The sequence below is a fragment of the Apteryx mantelli genome, chromosome Z, assembly GCF_036417845.1.
Source record: "Apteryx mantelli isolate bAptMan1 chromosome Z, bAptMan1.hap1, whole genome shotgun sequence".
In the NCBI taxonomy this organism is placed as follows: Eukaryota; Metazoa; Chordata; class Aves; order Apterygiformes; family Apterygidae; genus Apteryx; species Apteryx mantelli.
The window spans coordinates 71,781,635-71,803,936 of record NC_090020.1 but is presented as its reverse complement, the minus strand read 5'-3'; the positions used below and the strand labels follow the sequence as shown (position 1 = coordinate 71,803,936).

The window sequence follows — 22,302 nt, the reverse complement described above, 5'->3', positions numbered from 1 at the left end:
TGCTATTTTGGGAACCTGCTAAGTGATGACACTCAAAACCAATTGGCCTTGTGGGTGAAAAGCCCCTGGTTTTTTGTTGTTGTTTTTTTTTAAACAGTCCAGAGGTCCTGGGCACATTCTCTGAGCAGGACTGAATTTCTCCTTCTTATGTCATAACATAGCCTTGTATAGGCAAAACAAATTCTGAATCCACCTTTTTGGCTGTCATGAATTAAAAGAAAATCTTTGGTTGTTATTTTGTTCTGTGCAAGTTCTGAGTAAAGTAAAGTTCTTAAAAAATCTTATTCTAATGAATTAATTAGTCTAGTGACTCTGTAAATGGCTTTACATTTCCACAATCTCAGTTCCCTCAGCACAGGACCAAATTCAACTACACCTGCAGGAAGGTTGACACAAAGACTGTTTTGGTAGGGAGGGGTTGGTCAGAGAGCAGATCTGAGGGTATAACGCACTCTATAAAATGCAGAATTATAGAGACTGGGTGATCTAATGCTCCAGTGTATAAATGAAGGTAGGAGGAGAAAGTCAAACATAGTTCTATAGCATCAACCTAGCAGACCGCACAAGTATGTGCTAAACAAGATAATGGACAACTCTGGTGATGTGAAGGATGAAAACACCAGCTGTGTTTGTTGAATCCAGTCCTAGAAATGGAGATTGTCATTTGTTTTGCTCACAAGAAACATTTCCTATAAAAGGAAAATGGAACAAACAGCAAACTTGTCTGAGTCAAGTGCAAAGTTTGTATACCTGATGCTTGTACAGGCTTTATTTGATAATCTTAATTCCACAGAAGTTCTCCAAAACGAAACACTAATGAAACTATGCTAATGAAAAACATTCATCCAAATAAATGGGACCATCAAAACACATTGATATTACTTATATTAGACTAACTCTTCCTTTATTGCATTTAGAAAGGGGACACTCACCCTCAATCCAAGCCATTAAAAGAAATTAAAAAATTAAAGCAACACAACTGTCAAGTGAAAAAATAATTTTCCAGTAACAACATTTAGCCCAAAAATGGCACATTAAAAATGAAAAAAAAACAGCCCTTCTATTTATAAACCTATTCAATGATTTGTAAAATCTTTTGTACCTCTGTGACTGCTAATAATGTCACCAGCCACAAAAGGCATTTACCCAGTATATAGAGATTTATGACCAATACCCTAACCATCACTAAGCCCATCAAAGGCGACCAAGGAAATTTATCACATAATTTAAGCTGGAGGTGACTGTCAACAGTTTATTTCTAAAATAAGTAAATAAATTTATTGTATGTAGCATTTTCCATATTTATCATGTGCTAGAATAGTTTATAAACAAGAGAAGTATATATCAAGAATGTTGTTATACAGCTTAGAGGATGAAATATATCTCTGGAATGAGGTCCAGAGCCAGACTAAACTGTTATCTTTACATTCCACTTAAGCCTTTGTGCTGACCTCCAGTAAAATTCATTCATAACAAGAATTTTAAGTTGTTTTTATTCTAAGAGGGACTTCTGTTCCAAGAGGATACTGATGTTGAAATCTTGGTCCCACTACAATTATCATTTGCAGTTGCTGTTGACTTCAGTAGAACCAGGCTTTCATACAAATCTTTTTGAAAAGTATTTTTAATTGATATCAGAAAGAGAGCACAGATAACTGCTGCTAATAAATTGCAGAAATGAGAATTTCAATAATCTAGACTTTGAAAATGTACTTGTAGCCTCATGATGGTAATGCAGCAAGAAAACATCCTCTGAACTACACATTTTTTTGCATCTTGAGATGAAAATATCAATTGCTTGGAATGATTATCTTATATTTTAATGACCATATATACAAATTTCATAAAGCACAAAATGATGATATGACCTGTGATTTAATGAACTTACTTTCTTAAAGGCGTAAAATAAGGCAGATAGGTGATCTGCTAATCTGCTATCAAAGAAAACGGCTAAAAAAATTCCAAAGAACCAGATTTTGCTATTCTTTCTCCCACAGAACAGCCTCACACATGTTTTAGTCCTGTTTGAATCAATGCTACTTCACATGCATGAAGCAATTCAGCTTAAATAGCAATGGCAAACTAACCCAAAGAATTTACAGCAGTTGATATCGAACAACATGAACAAGAATTCAGCTCTTGTAGATAAGTTGCTGAACATGTGCTTTCTCAGGGCCAGCATAACTCTGTGAAGAGTTTAGACAAGAAAGATTTGAATCAGCATTACTACATGCAGGAGAGACATTAAGGCTGTTGTCTTTTGGTATGTTTTGGTGAGATGTGTTTAATAACACAGGACACTGGAAACAAAAACTAAGAACAAATCATCCCTTTGTGTCTTGGCACAGTCTAAACTGTATTGTATCACTACAATTATTTTAACCTCACAAAGTCATTTTCCATTATTTCATTTTATTACCCAGTGCTTCATTGAAGTATCTTTGTTCTTTAATGCAGTGAAAATTGGAAGCTTTATAGTAGCTGTCTTCAGGTCAAAAGTATGCTTCTTTAAACCTCTTTTATTCTTTAGTTTGTTTCTCCAAAACGAGCAGTTGAAAACAAGTGCCAAAGCATACAGAAAATTTACCTCAATGGTAAAAAAAACATCTGGCCAGAAGATGTGCCCAAAGGAAAAGTTCCTCATTCTATTCCCTTATTGTTCTTTGGAATAGGCTTGCAAGTTAAAGTGGAAACTCAATCCCAGTTGTTCATTAATGAATAATATCTTTATAGTTCTTACAGTATAAAAAAGCCAGGTTCTCTTATAAGGCAATACTGTATAAAAAGTACTGTTTTATTCACAGTGACTGAGGCACTGTCATCTTTCTAAGATGAAGAAAAAAGAAGCAGAGTCAGGATTTTTTTCATTGAAAAAAAGGTTGATGTTTACAAACATCGGAAAACATCGATTACAAACGTCCTCCTCGGAAAAACACTTATACTACAGAAAAATAACCCCCCAACATTTCTTTCTATTTTCTTCACATATCTTGCAGATTTGTAAAGGCTGCTGAGGAAAAGTTAAATTAAAAAAATACCCAGTTGGGAAAGGAAACCAAGGTCAGCAGGAAAACAACAACATATACATACACAAAGAGGCTGAAAGAAAAAGAGGAGCTATAGATGAGAAATAAATGCAACACAGAGAGACTTATTGAAAAAAAAAAGAAAAACTGAGACACCTAGCTATTTGAGATGACACAGAAAATACTTAACTAACGTTGTATAATGTTTTCGCCATTAAACCCAAAGATTGTAATACTGAAGGCACTGGATTCAACTTTAATACTTTAAAGGCACGTATTATGAGTCCACTATGAAAACACTTACTCTGATACAGTTTTTCTAGCTGTTCATTTTATGGTCTTATTCACATGGGTAGCAGTTTGTAGGATCAAACCCATTCTCCACAGTTACCTTGGAAGAAAACCTAAAATACAATAAAATTACAATTCACTTTATTCAATGTGAATTTTTAAAAGATAAATCAAATTATGTAAACATTGAAATGAATTCAATAAACTTGCATAAATATAGTGCTTTCAGATGATTCCAGCAAGTTTAGTCTTGCAACTAAATGAAATCTAAGGGGTTACTTTATAGAATAAGGTAGTTCAAGTGGTATTCATCAGCAGATGTAAGGACAGTAAAAACAGATGCATATTTCACTCAAGTCTGACTGTATTCCTTATGACTGTAGCCACACAGTTCTAGTGCTTGTTGGGTGAATAGTATCTTTCTAGCCAAGAGAGGTTGGCAGAATTACTGTGTAACTGATTATAAAATAGAAATGCTGAAACTGACCCTTCATAAAGAACTTCCAAATGTAGAATAAGAACCACCACCCCCCCCCAAAACCAAGCAGAGGATAAATACATTTTTTCTACACTCTTTTTTTTAAACAACTGGTTCTTCATATAACAACAGTAAATTTAGAAAATATCATGGAAATTGATTTTCAAACTAATGTTGCTTTCTTACAGGTATTCATTATACCAAGTCCTCTCTTACATAATAACATAGATTAAAATACAGAATCTGTGAGCAAGATTCCTCACACTTGATTTTACCACTTAAGAATAAAGCATATTGTCCCAGTAAGTTATCCAGTTTCCCTTTGTGGTCAGCAAAGATAGACAGGCACCCTCAGAAGACAATCCTACGTGCTCTCAGGCAAGATGCCTACAGCACTAGAACTGCACTGAACTGCAGGTTGCTGCTGAAACGAAACATCCTGTCTTCTCTCAGCTACACATTCCTACAGGCTCTCTTGTGCTGACAGGGTATGCATTTGATAAGCCAGATCAGGGAACAGATTCAAGTGAAAATTAACTCAAAGAACTCCAGATAACTCTCTTCCAGCAACATGAAACTCAATATAGCTCACCAAACACCTACAAAAAAAAACTGTACATAGAGAAAAATAGCCTGCATCTAGCTTAATTTAAAATCTGTAGCCTACAACAGGAGGCACTTCCAGAGTACCGTTCTAATTAACCTAGAGGTAACCTAGCCAACCATATAAAATTAGGCACCTGTCTTTTAGACAGCTAAACCTGGATAAGGTGAAACATACTTAAACATTGATAGTTTCCCTATAGTCTACAGAGTATGGTTATGAGATTTTTCCCCTGGTGCTTGTTGAGCAAGTTTTTTCTTACTTAGCATTCAGCTGCTCATGCAAAACTTCCTTCCAGTAAAGACGCAAACCACAAAGCAAGCCTCTAAAAATATGATTCTTCTGTCCTTGTCTTTATTCCATCAGTGCAGTCAGCTAGGTTCAACTTTAAAATTTCAGAAATTAAAATCAACATCTGCTTTACATGCAATTGAATTCCACCTTAGAAAGTTTTCCAGTAACAATTTAGGAAGTCTTATGTTACTTCTGCAGAATTGATAGTTATAGAATCTGGGAGCTTCAGAAAAAAGCAAGCAAGGATTACTGTATGGAATTTCTAAAACCCTGATGAGTTTTTCTATGATTTTTTTTGGTGAAACCTTATTGTTTGTATTTGTATTGTTATTAGACCATAAAGTTGAAAACCCTGAAGGCTGTTCCTGCAGAACTTATAGGACAATCTTTATAGACTAGAATATTTTTAGCAAATAACTCCTTACCTTTGGAACAAACGAAAACATTATACATCAGAAAACACTGAAAAAAAGCTGGTACATAATTTTTTTGCAATTCCTACACTACATCTTTCAAGATTTGGTATTCCAGGTAGTGTTAGACTATTAAAAAGTTAAACTCTTCCCCTTAAAAGAAATTGAAACATGCCATATTTCAGGTGAAAGCATAGACTTTGCTTTTTTAAGTCTGAAGATATAAAAAAAACATATAATAAAACTTCATTCTCATTCCAACTACTGAATAGAATTTTCAAGTTCAATTATTTTTGTGCCACTTATCATTTTTGTAAGACTTACCAAACATTTTATAAAGTTAAGAACACAGCATCAGACATCTCAAAATTTCTGTATATGGTCAGTCTGCATTGCTGCAAACCAAGTTGCACACATGAGACAGTTCCTTACATGAATGTATCTGATAAACTGGTATGTGGTTCATTGCTGTAAGAACAAGGCCCATTGTTCACATGGTTACATCTGCAGTCTGAGCTATTTTGGTATCTCTCCAGCAGGCATCTCCCATTTTGAATCCTGCTCCCACCAGCCCACCTAGCAACACAAACATCAGGTTACTTCTGTATCCTAGGCTCAGCTTATGGTGTGTAACCGTGGCTTGTGCCATAGTAACTCCGCATGCTACCAAATGGACTCACAATACTCTTCCCAGTCTCCTCACTCTTCAAAGAGAGGGAAAGCTAAAGAAAGACCCCAAACCATAAAACAACAGTCTATTTGAGGAAATCAGTATTATAGTGGCTGAGAAGACACAGAAAACAAGCCACACAAGGCCATATTAAAGCCAAGGACATATGGGTAGCTTTCAAGAGGATAAAGTACAAAAATTAGGCCTACAATCACACTAAAGGACCATGAGACCACAATGCATCAAGCCTGACTCTGGCAAAAAGCTCTTCAATTGTTTTATAGGCAGACTTCAGCATCCATTTCCTGCCCTCACTGCCCATTCTCCACCACAAGAAGTCTCCATCTGCCAGCAAACATAAAACTTACTGGTATTATCTGCTATTATTGAACCATGGAACACTCCATGGCACCTTTTTCGAGTTGGGCTTGGTAGGCGGCCTGTCCACCCGAGTCAAATTTGGTACGCATCATCTGGGGACCAGATCCCATGTCCCAACTATCCTGGCTCAACCACAAGGGAGCTGAGCAAGAGCAAAATTCAATGGTACAGAAGACAGAGCAAGCCCCATGTTGTCTGTGTGAAGAATTTTACTGTTGCCTTCCGAAGAAGGACTTTGCATACACAAAGTCACAGTATATAAGCCAATTAAATAATTTAAACATCCTTACCTTTACTTGTAAAGACGTGGAGTATATCCACTGAGGACAGGAGCGCCCTTTGTGAAAAGAGTCTCACTGTCCTCTTTAAGCAGCTGCTAGAGAGTCCAAGGTCAGCGAGGAAGCTCTCGTTGCCTTTATACCACTTCCCTCTAGCACCAATCGGGAATCCTAGGAACTCCACCTCTCCAGCACTGGTCATCTCCTTCACTTGTTCCTCCAGATGTTGGTACTTCCAGACTTTCTCCACCGCAGCATCACCTAGAGATGACAACCCACTTTCGTAGCAAACAGTTACATCCACTACTTTCGCCCGTAGCCCTTTCACCACAACCAAATCTGGCTTGAAGAGTTCATTGTTGTTATCCCTGAGGTTCGGTTTGATATATACCAACCACCCCAGTCTCTTAGCTTCTTCAGCCAGAATCCCACACAAGATGTTATGCCTGCAAATCCAGGCCTCCTGAACTGCCGGGCCTGAAACCTACTTTTACTCGTGGATCTCAGTATTGCTGTTTTAGACAGCTGTGCTTTTTCCAATTCAGTTAGCTCCAATTCACATGCTCCAAACAATATAGTCCATGAAACAGGTAGCATGCCTACACTGCAACACTCAGCTGCAGCCTCAGCTCTCCCTCTTCTCCTCGTTTCTCCTGCTGAGATGTGTCCAACATTCTGTGCTTAAAATGACAATCCCACCTCAGTCAAATTTTTTGCTTTTACTTCTGCTCCAAGATGATGTCCATTGCCCTCACCACAGACAAGCTACAAGCTCATCTGCTAACTACACTTGATTTTAAAAGAAATACTTGTATGCATAGGAAATGTTTATATTAGCAAGTAATGCAGCAATAGGAGCAGATTTGTATTTGCAAACCTGGAAAAGGAAAAACAAACAAAAAGCACTACTTATTTTTCCTATTCTACAGGGGCAGGAGAATGGAGATCCAGACCAACAGGGATACTAGCACTAAGGTCATCAGACAAAACCAAGAAGCGTTAGTGTTCATGAGAGCCTCTGAGAAATGAAGATGTCACCAAAAAGACGAACAAACAAAAAAAGGAAGGCATTTCTCAGAAGTAAAAAGACAAAGGAACCAGTGGGAAGACCTTGCAATTACCAGGGAAATGGTGACATGAGTATTCCAGTGACTCAAGAAAGAAATAGGGAAATGCTGGACTTAACAGGGAAGCATTCTTGGAAAGCAAAACTGAGGCTATCTAACAGAGAAAGATACATCAAATACATCTCTCTCTTCCATTGCATCACTGAAAGGCCATATGGAAAAGAAGTAATGAAGGTTTCTTCAGCTTGTTATCCTGAAATAAAGATCATAAAAATTATCAATACTACGGACCCCTACTGTATAGACCAACAAGTACAGATCTGTAAAGATCTGCATGGAGTCATTAGTTAGGTGAAAAGTCCATATTGGACCCTGTTCTGCAATCAAATTGCTAGGAGGACAAAAGTCTGCCTTTATAAAGCTGGTTGCTTTAGTCATCAGTGGAAATCAACTACACACAAGTTTCTGAAATGTAGATTTCAGCAGTAAATTCATGGAAAACCTTTATTCACTTTTTATAAAGATTTGAGTTGACTTTTAGCAAAAATAAAATATCCAATCATCATAACAAAGGCTCAGGAGCAAGCTGAAGAATGATTAAATAGCAAGGGTATGTGTATATACTCTCACTGAGACTATACCTTCTACTAAGGTCTGAGCTCCCTTCCTAAAAACTAGCAGCAGTTTAATGTCTTTCATTGTGCTTTTTAAAAACAGTTCATTGAGGCTTAAAGCTGGCAAAAACTTACAAAGGTTAGTAGCCCTCCAATCCTGAGGAAAAAAACCTTTGCATTAATGTGCTGAGTCTATTACGCCTACTGGAAATAGAGCTGTTCAGTCATTCATTTCCCTAAACTGTTCATCTGCTGTCCATCTAAATCTCTTGTGCAACATTTGAGGCTTCCAGTTACTGTAACAGCAATTTTACTTTCAGAAGGCTTTCCCTTCCTCTTAAAGACTGAAATTTGTTTTGCAATTCAGTTCATTTTATTTATAAATATTTAATTTTCATTTGCCTCCTTAAAATTTGTTCTAAGTGGATAGTAACATGAATTTATTATGAAGTGTATTTATCTTTCTGTACCTCATTAATGCTCAAGAGTTCTGTTGCCTCTATTAAGCATACTGCTAAACAAACTTCTGGAGGCCAAATTCAAGCATATGGAAGAAAGGAAGCATACATTTAGGATGCAGTTTTTCTTTTATACCCCTCTGATAACATCCTCAAAGTACACTGGAGTTCCAGAAATAGCACTAGGGCCAGAGACCCAAAGACAGGATATATGGTCTGGAGTGTTTTTAACTCGCCAATTCCCTATAAGAATTATCTCAACAGTTTTTCCACAAGTAACCTCAAGTGGCAGTTCCAAGAGTTATAAACACATGTTCAACATGAGAAAAAGGATTAAGAAATGTTAAAATAAAATGAACAAGAAAATCTGAGTTAAGACTTGTAGTAGTTTTTAGCTAGTATCATTTTATATTAGGCTTGCTCACTGTTCAGATCACAGCTGTAAAAGAGACAATCAAACAAATGAGACAGTTCGCATCAAATTTGGGGCTGCTTGAAAAAGGGGTCTGTGACTTACAAATTAATGAGGCTGTAGGAATATATTGGAAAAAGTACAAACTGATACTGAGAAAGTAAAAATAATGAGAAGTAAAGAATGAAATGAAGACTACCCAACAAGTTTTAAGACAAAAAAATTCAAATGCCTAACATATAGCTTGTCAGCAAAGAAGTAACACAGAAATAACAGAATCTTTAGCTCATCTATGCATCTCATCATGACAATGGCTGATCATATTTTCAACGTACCTTCAACTAAACTAACCACACTTAAATATTCTAATAGCATAAATATACTGAAAACATTGGCCAGGAACAGCATAGAATGATTTAAATCTGTTGTGACTTAGATGAAGCAATACAAATTCATACTAAAAGAAGGTCACAGATAATGGAAGTTTGTTTGTCATTTTAAAGCATTCATGATGCAACTGTCTTAGCTGCTATCAGACACTCTGTGATCTCTTCCCTGTTAGGGGCAAATTAGACAGAAGTTAGTGACTGAGCAATTCCAAGCATATCTGTATGTTTTCTTTTGCTCAAGATCAGCATCACAACTACTTTACTTTGTATCATTAAGTTCACAAAGGGAATCAAATTCTGTCATTATTACTAAATCATTTGGGAGCTGGAGAGCAACAGAATTTAGAAACAGTTAATTTAGTTTCAGATGATGATATCAGAAATCACTGCAATGCTAAACACCTTGAGTGCATAATTGAGTACATTGGTCTGAATGAAAACCATACATTATACTTATTATTGTCAGCTTAATGCAACACAGAAAAGAAGATGAAATAAACTGAAAAGATTTAACAAAAGTATTAAAAGAATAATTGCTTCTTCCTCTGTCTTTGCACAGATAAAAGAGATAGACAATGTGGGCTAGAGCGACTGAAAATGTATTCCACTCTTAAATCAATAGGACAGATATAGTCAAAACTACCTCTGCTGACACTCTTGAAATGTCATAATGATCCCTTTTCTTTAAAATGGACTGATATTAGTATCTATGTGCACTTTAGATACAACTAGAATTTTGAAAAGTTCATGTTGGTCTACTATAATAAAACCTGCAGTTCTTCATGTCACTAAAATATCTACTAATCTGCCACACTAATATTTCAGACATATAATCAGGTTTCTGCTTACCACTATAGCTAACATTAGACTGGGTTTTGTAGTTTATAAAAGATTAGGTAGTACTCTAACACACTCTCCTTCTATTCCCAGACAAAACAGAATGCTTAGAACTGCCAGTAAGGTACTACAGTAACAACAGACGCACTTTCTCAAAATATGGTTCACTACATATGCCTCTGGCTTTTGAGTTTCCTGAAAAGGAACTGCCCCAAAAATTGATGCCTACAACATCAGTTTTCATATAAACAATTTCTAGACACTAGACATTTATGAAAGTTACATATTTTATTACAGAACTTTCTGGGTTGGAGGGGTGTTAGCTAACTGGGTGAGCTTTGCTAAACACATTATTCAGCTAGCAAAGCTTTGTGACAGTGAAAGCAAACTACCACAACCAGATTAGTCTTCTTGACTATTTCTGGGTTCTACTAAAAAATGCGGTTTTCAGAGAAGTGTTAACCTTAACACCCAGCACGATTTTTAAGACTGAGGCCATGTCTATATGCTTAATACAATATAACTAAAATCATATCATATTATAGTTTGAAAATATAATTCAGTATCATCACCGTTTCTTCTGAATCAGTAGTAAAAGGGAAACAATGTATATTTTATCTTGATAGTCCTCATTATTATTTAAAAATAAAACAAAGTCCCATAATCTGCACAGTTCCCAAACTTTGGAAGAGTTCAGATCACTGATAAAAGTGTGACTGGTAGGGATCATTTCTGCTATTTAAATCTATAAATTTGTATAAAATATTAGATGAACCATTAATCTCTCAAAGGATGACTACCCAGTAAAATATTCAGCAAAAACTAGGATAAGAATTCAGATAAATAGATGGATCCGTTTCTGTAGCAAAGAAACAGTGAACAGAAAGAACAATGTTCTTTCTACTATCACTGTCATATGTTAGTCAAGTTGGTTGATATGATATCAGAAAGCACTCCAACAAGGAAGTGATGAAAGCTAAAAATAACTTACAGAAGCCATTGGTAAGATAACTAGCCTTCAACAGATGTACGGAAATAGTATCTTTTAGGAAGCAGTTTTAGGCATCTTAAAGGGATGGAATCTAGAAAAAAGGAATTGAGAGATTCTTGCAAGACTAGCTGGCAATATATATGGAAATAGGAAGCCATGAAAACAGGAAAGAGACAGAAAGAGGAAGGTTTGAGAGATGCATACAATACAAAAAGGTCAAAGCAGTGATAGTAGCACAAGAGATTACATAGGTCTTTAATGATGTCTTACATCTTCAGCCTTGGCATGCATTATTAGATCTATACAAGTAAACAGGTAGGATTGAGATCCTTAACTTGGTGCTTAAGTTCCAAAAATAGATACTCAACATCATCACTAACTACAAACACTGAATATCAGGACTTAGCTCTTATTGTTCAAGATAGCTGACATTTCTAGAATCATCTTAATCAGTTTCACTTCTGTTGATGTCTATGGATAGTTCCACATTCCTCTGCTTCCCTCACACTATCACACTGTGATACCCTCATCAAGGACATCCTCAGAAAACCAGGCTGAAGACAGACAGCAAGACTAATGACAAGCATTCCCTGGAGCCAGGGCTAAAACACATGTCTCTACTCCCAGATGTGTGAGTTAATCCATAAACTGATCTTCTCCTGCACTCCCAATTAATATTTAATTATTCCATGCAAAGCAAAACACCTTCAAAAGGAAACACTGCTATTATCCCACCTCAGAGTATTTTATAGCCAGGATACTTTCCTGGAAGATAAGAGATGCTGATTAGAACTCCCTCAGGCAGAGGAAGGAACTGAACACAAGTCTCTCCTGCCTTTTAACTGCTGAGCTAGTGCATAGCATGTGTTGGGAGTGGCAGGCAAGAAGCAGAAGAACAGTAAGAGTATTTGAACAATAAAGACTATATGGCTAATTTGGGGAAAGGGATCCTGAATTGAAGGAGACTATGGTATTCTGGTCCCAGACAGCGATATTTCTTAAGGCACCCTCCTGTCTTAAGTAGTTTTCAACATGTATTCCAAGCAGCTCTCCAGTCAGCTTGTTAGGATTTGCCATATAACTCACCCTTTTATATGGGCTAAGCAACTAACCTGAATGATGTTAATTCACCAACACCTACCACCTAGCAACTAAGCAAAGTTTAAAGCTGCAGCACCCATGCTTTTCTTTGAGAATATGGTGCCAGTTAAGAGTTAGAGAAGGGATCCAGGAGCAAGGTGTCTTTGCCAGAGTGGGGAAATACACTGATGACTTTGGTGGGAGCATGAATCTGGGTAGACACTAGGCAATAGAGTTTAAAACTCAGCAGCCCAGATTGACAGCACTTACTGTAATCCAAAAGAAAGTCACAAGAAAACAGCGAGAAGAAAGCCTTCTGGATACACAAAGAGTGAAGCATCAGAGGAAAGGAAGTGCACCTACAAAACAAGTCTTTTCCAATTCTACTTGTGGTTTTCTCATCCATCATTTCCATTCTTATCATCAAACCTTCCACAATTTTTATGCCACACCAGCTGTCTTCTTGAAAGCTACCATCTTTCCACAGCCTTACGGATAATGCCCCTTCTCTCATCACACTAATAAAGTTAACATGATTAACCATTAATCATTAAAATAAAACATTCTATGTGAATCTCTCTCCCTGAACATATAAGAAATTGTTTTAGATTATTTGTAACTCAGACTGTAACTTCCCTAATTAGGGATACTGGATTAGATTCTCAGTTGTGATATGAACTAGCACACTTCCAAGTATCCGATTTATATCATATGGGTATCTCGCTTATCCAATTAATATGTATCAGAACATTACGCAGGAATGCTCTCCACATGGCATCCATGAACTGAGCAATACATCACACACATTCCTTCCAGACCTGAGATGTCAGAGACAGGGTCCCACAACACTGCTATATTTGTCCCTGTTCAGTTAGGTGTGGTTGAAGCTTTACTGCAATAAGCATATTGAAGATATACATACAGGAAGAAATTACAAATGAGATGGCATAAACCTTTGAGATTTCCATAGGCTATTACCATCCAACAGGAAACACTGCTCCTTTGCATTGTTTTCCTCCTTCTTTCTTGTCAGCATGTCTCAAAGGATCTCCCACAGCACAGAAATACTTAGTACAAAACTTAATGCATCCTGAGCTATTATTTTTCTAAGAACTGTCTGACTATTTGTGGGATTAGACAATGTATGTCATGCACCTGAAAGTTAGTTTACCTAAGAAAGGATGGGAAGCATAGGGAAACTTCAGTTCCCATACTATAACAAATAGTCCTAATGGGTACTCCTTCACATGACACGGTGGCAGCTTCAGTCTTCTTCCTTTCTTCCTCCCCAGATCAGATGAGGGCTGCAGCCACTCCACATCCTAAATCCATCCTCAAGTTCTTAAATATTTCTTCCAGCTGAAGCGAAATAATAAAAAAAAACCCACACACAACAAAAAACACTAGTGCAGCACTGAAGAGACAGCACTTAATTTTTTCCTGCTACATAACTAGGAAAGAATCACCTAAAGTTCCTTGAGCCTGCACAAACCTCAGCAACCAACATTTCTAAAATTAATATCAGGCTTAGCAGCACTGCACAAGATATCACAAGCCTGTGTGATCACAGGTAATTACTCATACTGAGTGTGATTTGAGATTTCATCACAATACCAAAACTGTTACAGCTACACACAGTAGCTGTAGTAACTGAGTATTTAGTCAAGAATACCTAGATTATCTAAACGTTTCATCTGAAACGTGCACACATGTAAAATCCAGTTACAATTTAGCAATATACATACTGAAATTATATAGAAAATAGCAGTGACAATGCCAAGGTACATAAACCAAGGTTTATCTTGTGAAAAGTTAGAATCCTGTTGACATGTGGAAGTTCAGGCTGTTGCAATCAAAAGGCGTGTTTGCAAGTCTAATATTTATAATTACACAAACATTCCCCCACCCATATGTCAAACAGACTGAATGCCTTTCCGACACTGAGAGGCTTTCCAGCTGGTGAAGAAAACAGCATCAGGAATTCAATTTGTACAATATTTCAAATTATTATCTATCTACATTTCTAAAGAGAATGGAGTTCATTTTTTGTTCCAATCTGCTATTCTGCTGCAGTCAGATACTATAATGATGGATATGACATATACATACCAGACACATATATGAGGTCTCACTTATAAACAGCTCAAAAAATCTTACTAAATTAATAAATACCTTGAATAAATGATTAACCAATTATTATAGAATGCAGTGGTTCACAGTTTACTTATGGCTTTTTAAAGTAAATTAATCGGTAATACATACATTCTCCATCTGCGGCATGCCTACAGTGTCAATCAACCAGGCATTAGTCCTTTGCAAACAGCTTATCAGTGAAACAGTATTAAGTTCAAGCTAAATACATTAAATCAACTATAAATGGGTCTGTCTTCTCCAGACAAAGATATTTCCACTTTGAAAGGCAACACAGTCACCTGAGATTGCAATGGACTGAAAAATTAAAATTCTGGCACTAACTCTTCATGTGACTTTGGAAAAGCTGCTTCTGGTTCCTTCACCTATCTTTGTCTCTTTCATGTTTAGACAACAGCAATTCTGGAGAAGTATTCAGCCCTGGCATCATCCCACATAAACACAATATCTAACCAAAGTGCCTGAACTAAGAGATCAGTTGTATAGGCTTCTTGTATAATCAGCAGAGAACATGACACAAATCTTGCTCTACTGATCCATATAACAGCTTTTCTGTATTCTTTTGATCATGTAGAATATGGGTCAAAAAATGGAATCAAAGTAATTGGTTATACCAATCTGTTCCAAAAAATTGCTCCAAAATAAGGAAGTTAGATCCATTATTCACTCCTGATATATTCTGTTTATTTTTCCAATAAACAGAAAACAGTAATGCGTCATTTCTGAGCGCAGATTCAAAACTGGGAGGGGAGAAGGCTAGAACACAGAGGGATACAAGTAGACTTGACTTACAGATCAGCTGACTGATCAGATACAATGTTTAAAAAAGAGAACAAAGTCCCATATGCCACAGAGAAAATTGAGTGATATGAACGCCAAACACAAACTAGCCATGAAAGTATCTTCATGGATGTTGGACACTAACCATAAGCATAGGTTTCTTAAAGGGGTACTGCTTTTTTTTCCAGAGCAAACTATATAGAAGTTCAAAATTAAAATATCAGTGTAGTACTGATTATATTTGATTTCTGAGTAAGTCAGATGAATTACAATAAAATGCTAAATACTGGTTGTTGTTATATTACTATTCAGTTAAGTGGCTTATCAATGGCTGGGCTGAAAATTTCATGTGCCAGCTGCAAGCTCCACAGAGGCCCATGGTGAAGTGCAGAACCGTGCTTAGTTTTCTTTGTGGGGCTCGCTATCAAAATTCCCGGTGGACCAAATCACTCTTTCCAGAAATCAGGTAAAAAAGCTAATATCCATGAGGAGCTGTACAGGGCTGCAGCATTGCTTTGAACAGCAACAAATTCTGACTGATAGGGTTTCATCTAAAAATGGCAGCAGAATAGCTGCAGATCCACATCATTCCTTCTGATGTCCTTTCAAGGATTCAGTGGTCTCTACATTCCTTAGTGCTCCCACAACAGAAAGGCTTCTGCTGCACTTCAGGACTGACAGCCACAAAAGCTTAGGGACAGAACTGTTCTGTGATGGCTGCTTTAAAATAAAGCATCAGGTCAGAGCAGAACTCACAGAGAGTATCCCCACAGCCACCACACACCATCAGTACATTAGAGAGCAGATGCAGGTGTGCACTATGGCAAAAATCCACAAACATACATACTGCTCAGCAACAACTGCTGTAGCAGGGGCTACATTGGCTGAACTAAGGGTGGTATAGATGCTCAACGGTCCTCCATTACTAGGACCCCTCTCAACTCTGCACCAGGAGATAAGTGGTGTGTGCCTCACCACCACAGTTAAGATACCCCTGCCCTAGAGTAAAGGGCCCAAAACAGAAGCCATCATATCAGTCCAGATTGCAAAGTGTTTTTAAGCATCTATAAACAAGATGAATACTCTTTGACCAGAGTGATGCTATGTATTCAGTATAAAAATTTTGAAGCTGTATCTACTTTACTAGCTGCCAAATGAAAGTCAAGTAGCTCTTATGCACCAGGCTGATAATAGAACTGTTCTTTGCATAAGAAGCAAACTGCATTAATTCTTACAGGGCAAAGGAAGTGTTTGGTAGCAGAACAGAAACAGGACTACTGTTGAATTTGACTTTTTCCAGTTCCAGCCTAAAAACAGACTGTAGCCTATCAACATCTCTGCATCTGTTAATCTGCAGAGGTCAACCTGTTGAAGTTAATTTTTATTGCCCTGTCTCCAAATAAAAGGAAACGGGAATCATCAAGTCACCTTTCCTGATCATTTCTTCAACACACCTAGCTTCCTAGAGGATAAACTACCCTCTACTGGAATAACAGAGAATTTACAGACAAGAAAACATTTCCTTTACAACAACTTCATACACACCTTCCATAAAAGCATTCAATTGTAAGTATAGTTTGCCTTTTGCTGCAGGCTTTCTAAAGCTGGGGTTCATTCCAACGATTTTTAGCCAGTGTTCTCTCAGTGAAAGATAACTGACTCACCTAATACATGAATCATTCCCACAAAATTAGCCATTCTTAAATGAGCATACATAGACTTTTTTCTAAGAACCAAGCAGGCCTGCTGATTTACAGATAGTATCTAGTAGCTTGTTGGTTTGCATTATTCTGGTCCTGGAATCTGTCAGAAATCAAAGCTAAGTGTGCTATAATTCACATCATGCAAGATTTGGTTACATAGAACAGTTGCATACTGTACAAAAACTTCCTGAATAATGGCAAGCATTTATAAAAAGGAAAAAAAAAATCCCCAAAGAGCCCAGCCTCAGCAGTTATTAGGAGAATTCTTCCACCAGGCAATGAAAAAGCCACTGCTGGCACCACTAATAGTTAATTCATCTTGACAGCTAGAAAAGCTTTCACAGCCCAGCCCTGTAGTGGGCAGGACAATACAAGAAAAAACTTCTATTAAACTTTCAGCTGATTGTAACACACATCAAGCCTCAAATCACATGCCCAAGTCAGCCTTTGTGCTGTATAGGTAGCATACAGACTCAGCACATGCTATAAAGGATTCTGCCCTCTTTCCAAATATGGTCCAGACACCTTCACAAAAGAAAACAGACTTCACCTTAGAGTTATTGACAACATCCTTGGAGAATTCTTCACTAGTATGGAAACAGAAAACACAACTTGTACAGAGGTAGTAGCTTTTCCAGAGGAATGTAGGTTTATTTTACAAGGAGATGTTGAATAAAACTAAGCCAAGTATGACAACAAAGAAAGGAATGTTACCAATCGTATCATGAGTTGAGCGACTTCCATGAATGTTAATCTGGTTGCAAAAATCCCAGATCCACTGATTTCATCACAGGTGCATTTGGTACACAGCTTTTAACACTTGATAAAAGTTTCAGCTTTCAAATGGAAATGAACAGATTCAGTTCCTTCTTCCAACTACAGAATCTGACTGTTTAATACACTCCTGAGTCCAATTATCACACCTCAAGGCAAAAAAAAAGCAACCAAACACAGGAAAGTCTGACACTTTATTGAAATTTCTGGCACACAGGTATCATCATAGAATTATAGAGAGTATCCCTAGAAAGAGTTTTGAGATCTCTCACCAAAAATCTGCAGAACACCTAGTCATCAGTAGGACCTGCCAGATATCTACTTCCTGTGCAATGTTGGATTGATTCTGCTTCCACCACAGACATGAATTACCATACCACTTCACAATAAAATTAAACCCCTCCACACTCAACTGCAAAAAGCTAAATCAAAATCAAAATTTCCAACTATTAATATTTACAGAGTACATTCTAACGTTCCCTGTAAAACCAATCCAGCATATATTTTTAGAAGATATTCATCTACTTCAATGAAGCTGTGATTGCTTGTGCCCCAAAGGAATTTATTTCATAACAATTTTGTCCCCATAGGGACTTACTTGCCTATTTGTAATTTATCAGGTAAGATGTGAAATAGCTGGAATTATTTTAACAGCTCTGATGTTAAGAAAGTATGTCAAAAGCTAATTACTAGCACTCTTTTACGCACTCCCCTTTTATGCTGTTGCTGTCTGAAAGCCAAGTAAGAACTGCCAATCTTAAAAAAATCAGAAGTTATAAAATACAGCTATAAGCAACAATTGAGAAAGAAGCTAATTTCATCTATATAGCTCCAAAAAAATGGCTTGAAAAAATCATTTAAAAGTATTTTAACTGTTAATGCGGACATTATAACTGCTAAAATAGAACTATGTACTGCTACAGTGACAAATATCAAATAAAAAGTCATTCAGTGTACTATAAAGACTAATAGTATCATTTGAACAGAAAAAAAAATCCTGAAGCAACTTCAGTAGCATGATTGACATACACTGTGACTGTGCAGTAAAATGACAGAGCTGGGTTTTTTGGCACTACAGTGTCCTACTAGAGCACATAGGTGCCCTGCATGCCAGAGCACCATCAGATGCACTTGCAGCTCTCTTTGAGGGAGCCATGCAGTGAGAGCACAGCAGCAGGGGCTGCTCTCTCAGCACAGCCGGGAGATACCCATCCCTTGCCAGGGAATTCCCCCACTCAGGGAAATCCCCCATTCATCAAGCTGTTTCATCAGGTATGAAAGAAATGTACCAGAAATACTAGTAATAATACTAGTCATATTAATAATAACCAGAACTCTTGAAGTAAGTTTAGTATGATTACTGTATGTGATGGCTTTGCATGAAAATCAGTAGCAGAAAAATATTATAAGGTTTAAAATATAAAAAGTTTTATTTACCTACAATGCTGTTTGCATTACAGAATTTCCCACATCCCTTTAAACATGTTTTCAAGTTACTCCTTGTGTATTTTTTCCTTCCTTTTGATTAACTGAAGAAAGACTATTATGTAACACTTGGTTCAGTCTACTCCCATTGTCTATTAATAATGATTTTATTCTGGCATACAAAACACAGATATAGTTTAGTAAAATTCATGTTAATGTTTCTTTTTTCCTGAAAAACTTTATTTGCCAAGGGCATGATAACTGAACTAAAATTGCTTACAAAAGAAATAAAGTTTTCCCATAACCAAATTTCCCACCTTTGGAGGAAGGTTCACAAACTGTTGAGTAATTCAAAAATATTACTGAACCTCAAGTGTTTAATGGGAGTTTAGCATGCAAAACATCTTTCAGACCTTCAACATGTTAAGAGCTCAGGCCACAGTTTTCAAAATTGGCTGTGTCCACCGATAGGTTTCTACAGCCTGATTTACAAAGATGCCGAAAACATAGTGCTCTGGAAACGGAGCTCATAGGAACACCTCCAGAAAAGAAGCTGTCAATTTAGATGCCTACATGGGCATTTTGATGTCAAAATTACAAATGGTTATACACCATAGGCATAGTTATTTGTTTATATTCCAGCAGCCTCTATACAATGCATGCAAGGTCTCAGAACCATAAGTTGGCTAAAGGAGCTTTAAAAGGGTTATCATGTGGCAGCTGAGACATTCTGAATAATTATGAGCCTCTTACCACACCACAGGAAAAAAAGTGAAGTATGTTATTTTAAATCTCTTTCACTGAGCCAGAACCACAATTAGTTATACAACTCAACTAACCAAGCCATAGTAGTTCACTCATGTATGCGAGTACAAATCTTCTAACAATTTAACAGCATTAGAATCAGAAAGAGAGTTTACTCTGATGCAAGTAAAAGATTATCTTAACCATTTTCATTAAATCTGGTAATTCTGCTTGAGCCATAGGATATCACAATATATATTTGGCTTGATTTAAAGACCACAAATGATAAAGAAATCAAAAACAATTCTAAATAAACTGTTCTACTGGTTAATAAGCCTCATGTTTAAAAAATCTTATTTATTATGTGGTAGTCAAGTATTTTTGTGTCCAGTCAACCACCTAAGCACATTTAAATTACTAACACTATATTTTTTTCATGTAGTATTTTTAATGAGCTATTTTTCCCATAAATTACTTTTTTTAACTTCAAAGCTTTTCCTTTTTCTTCATGATATTTTGACTTGTCACCCAAGTGGTTTTCACACAGACAGTTCTTTTGTGGTTATTCAGTGCTACAGTGTGTGACACTACTACTATGACAACATGACTACTCAGGTTGCAAGTGGAATTTCTTCAGTTTTTCAGTTCCACTTTAAGTCTCTTCTTTCCTCTAAAGATTAAGTCTTTTGTGAAGTTACGATTTTCATCTTGACTAGGAGTTCTAGGTATCAGAACCATTAGTTCAAAGGGAAACGCCTAAAACTTAGTAAATTTTTGTGAAAACTCTAAAAAATGTACACAAGGGATAGATACAGAAAGATCACATGTAACCTGTTCCACAGTTCTGTGACTGACTTCTATTGTGTTCTGTAATTAAAGAACTAACACTGTTTTGAGAAACTGATTTTAATATCCTTGCATTCAAAGCCATACTTCTGTTGTTTCTTCACTGATTTATCTTGCTTACTTGCATTTTCAGTTACTTCTTTAGATATATTCATTATAAGACAGACCTTGCAGAACAAAAAATAGCATTCATTCCTTCCCACATAAACACACATGTATACGTACCCACAGGAGGACTTGAGCAGCCTTTACTTCTACAGATCGAGACTTCTCAAGACAAACACCCCGTTGAGAGATTGTCAAAATAGCATGAGACTGGATCTGTGGATAAGCAAAAAGTGAAAAAAGCAGCAGCGCAGAAACACAAATCATTTCCTCTGCCCTTAGTCATTACCAACCTTTGCATTGCTTAGAGGGAAACAAGGTAATTACTTTCCTATACTAGTAATGACTGCTGCACCTGTTTTACCTTAATCCCACATTACTGCCTCTCTCTAATACCAGAGCACCAAAGCCACAGTATATAAAACAAAGATCATTGAGAAAACACGTATAATTACAGAGCCTGAATTTAGTGCTGCGTACCCGGGACAACTTTCCTGGAACACCTGGGCCTATGCTAACAAGGAAACACAGAAAAGTATTTAAAAGATAAGAAAAAATAATCCGTGTACTGCGCTTTCTTTTGAAAGTATTTTGAACTGCTTATAATTTGCCTCTGACAATTAGGCAACCTAATTGGGCAACCTCTACTCCTACATGTAACTATATGTTCTCCTATGCTTATGACAGAATTTTTCAAAGTTGTAAAAGCTAAAGAGCTGTCATACTAGCAAAATATAAAAAATTAATTTTATTTTCTCTGAGCAGACCACTACTGCTATAACTTCTTTATTCCTATGCAATGCATTATTTCAAATCCAACTATTTATTTCTAAAATTGAATTTCTTTTTCAAAGTAGTAAGATGACAACACTAAAAAGTTAAATGATCAAATTATAAAAAATTTTTCCAATGTGTTCACACAGCATTAAAAATGGAATAATTCATTCTCTTTCATGTATTTTGCTCTGTCAATATGTCACAACGTTACCCAGAAACAAAGTGAAATATTTAAAGAACACTAATAAGCCCATGGACATCATTGCCAGGTCACCTTTTCTTTTTTTTGGGGGGGGAGGGAATGATAGTAAGATTTGAAAAATATCAGACTTTTATATGAATTTGACAATTTGTTGCTATGACAGAGAAAAGGTTTTTATAAGGGCACAAATTCCATGCTTCAGGGTCCATGTTGTCTATCCTTCTTTGTAGCAACTCATGTCACCTAATGTAAGAGAAAGGACATGAGATCAGCGAGACCGAGGTGTCTGATCCAGTGTAACAGCCCCAAGATTTTTTGTTTCTGATCTGACAATAATAGCACTAATCATTAGTATTTTTCTTTTCTAACAGAAATACCAATGCAAGTATCTGTTGTGGTGGTAGGTTTTTGTTTTATTCTGTTTTGCTTCTTGTGGACATTTCTGCACTAGGGACTCTACATTCATGGCTACTTGCATGAAAGCCACCACACAGGCATCAGATAAAAATAAT

At 36.7% G+C, this 22,302-nt stretch overlaps 1 long non-coding RNA gene across 1 annotated transcript; it reads right to left on the bottom strand.

The window, feature by feature from the left end:
- Positions 1-3,336: 3,336 nt before the first annotated feature.
- LOC106499517 (uncharacterized) lies at positions 3,337-21,204 on the bottom strand. The gene is made up of 3 exons (XR_001295199.2): positions 20,932-21,204; positions 6,448-6,696; positions 3,337-3,430 (listed from the first exon to the last, which is right to left on the bottom strand). It is a non-coding gene; the product is annotated as an uncharacterized lncRNA (long non-coding RNA).
- Between the last annotated feature and the right edge of the window lie 1,098 nt (positions 21,205-22,302).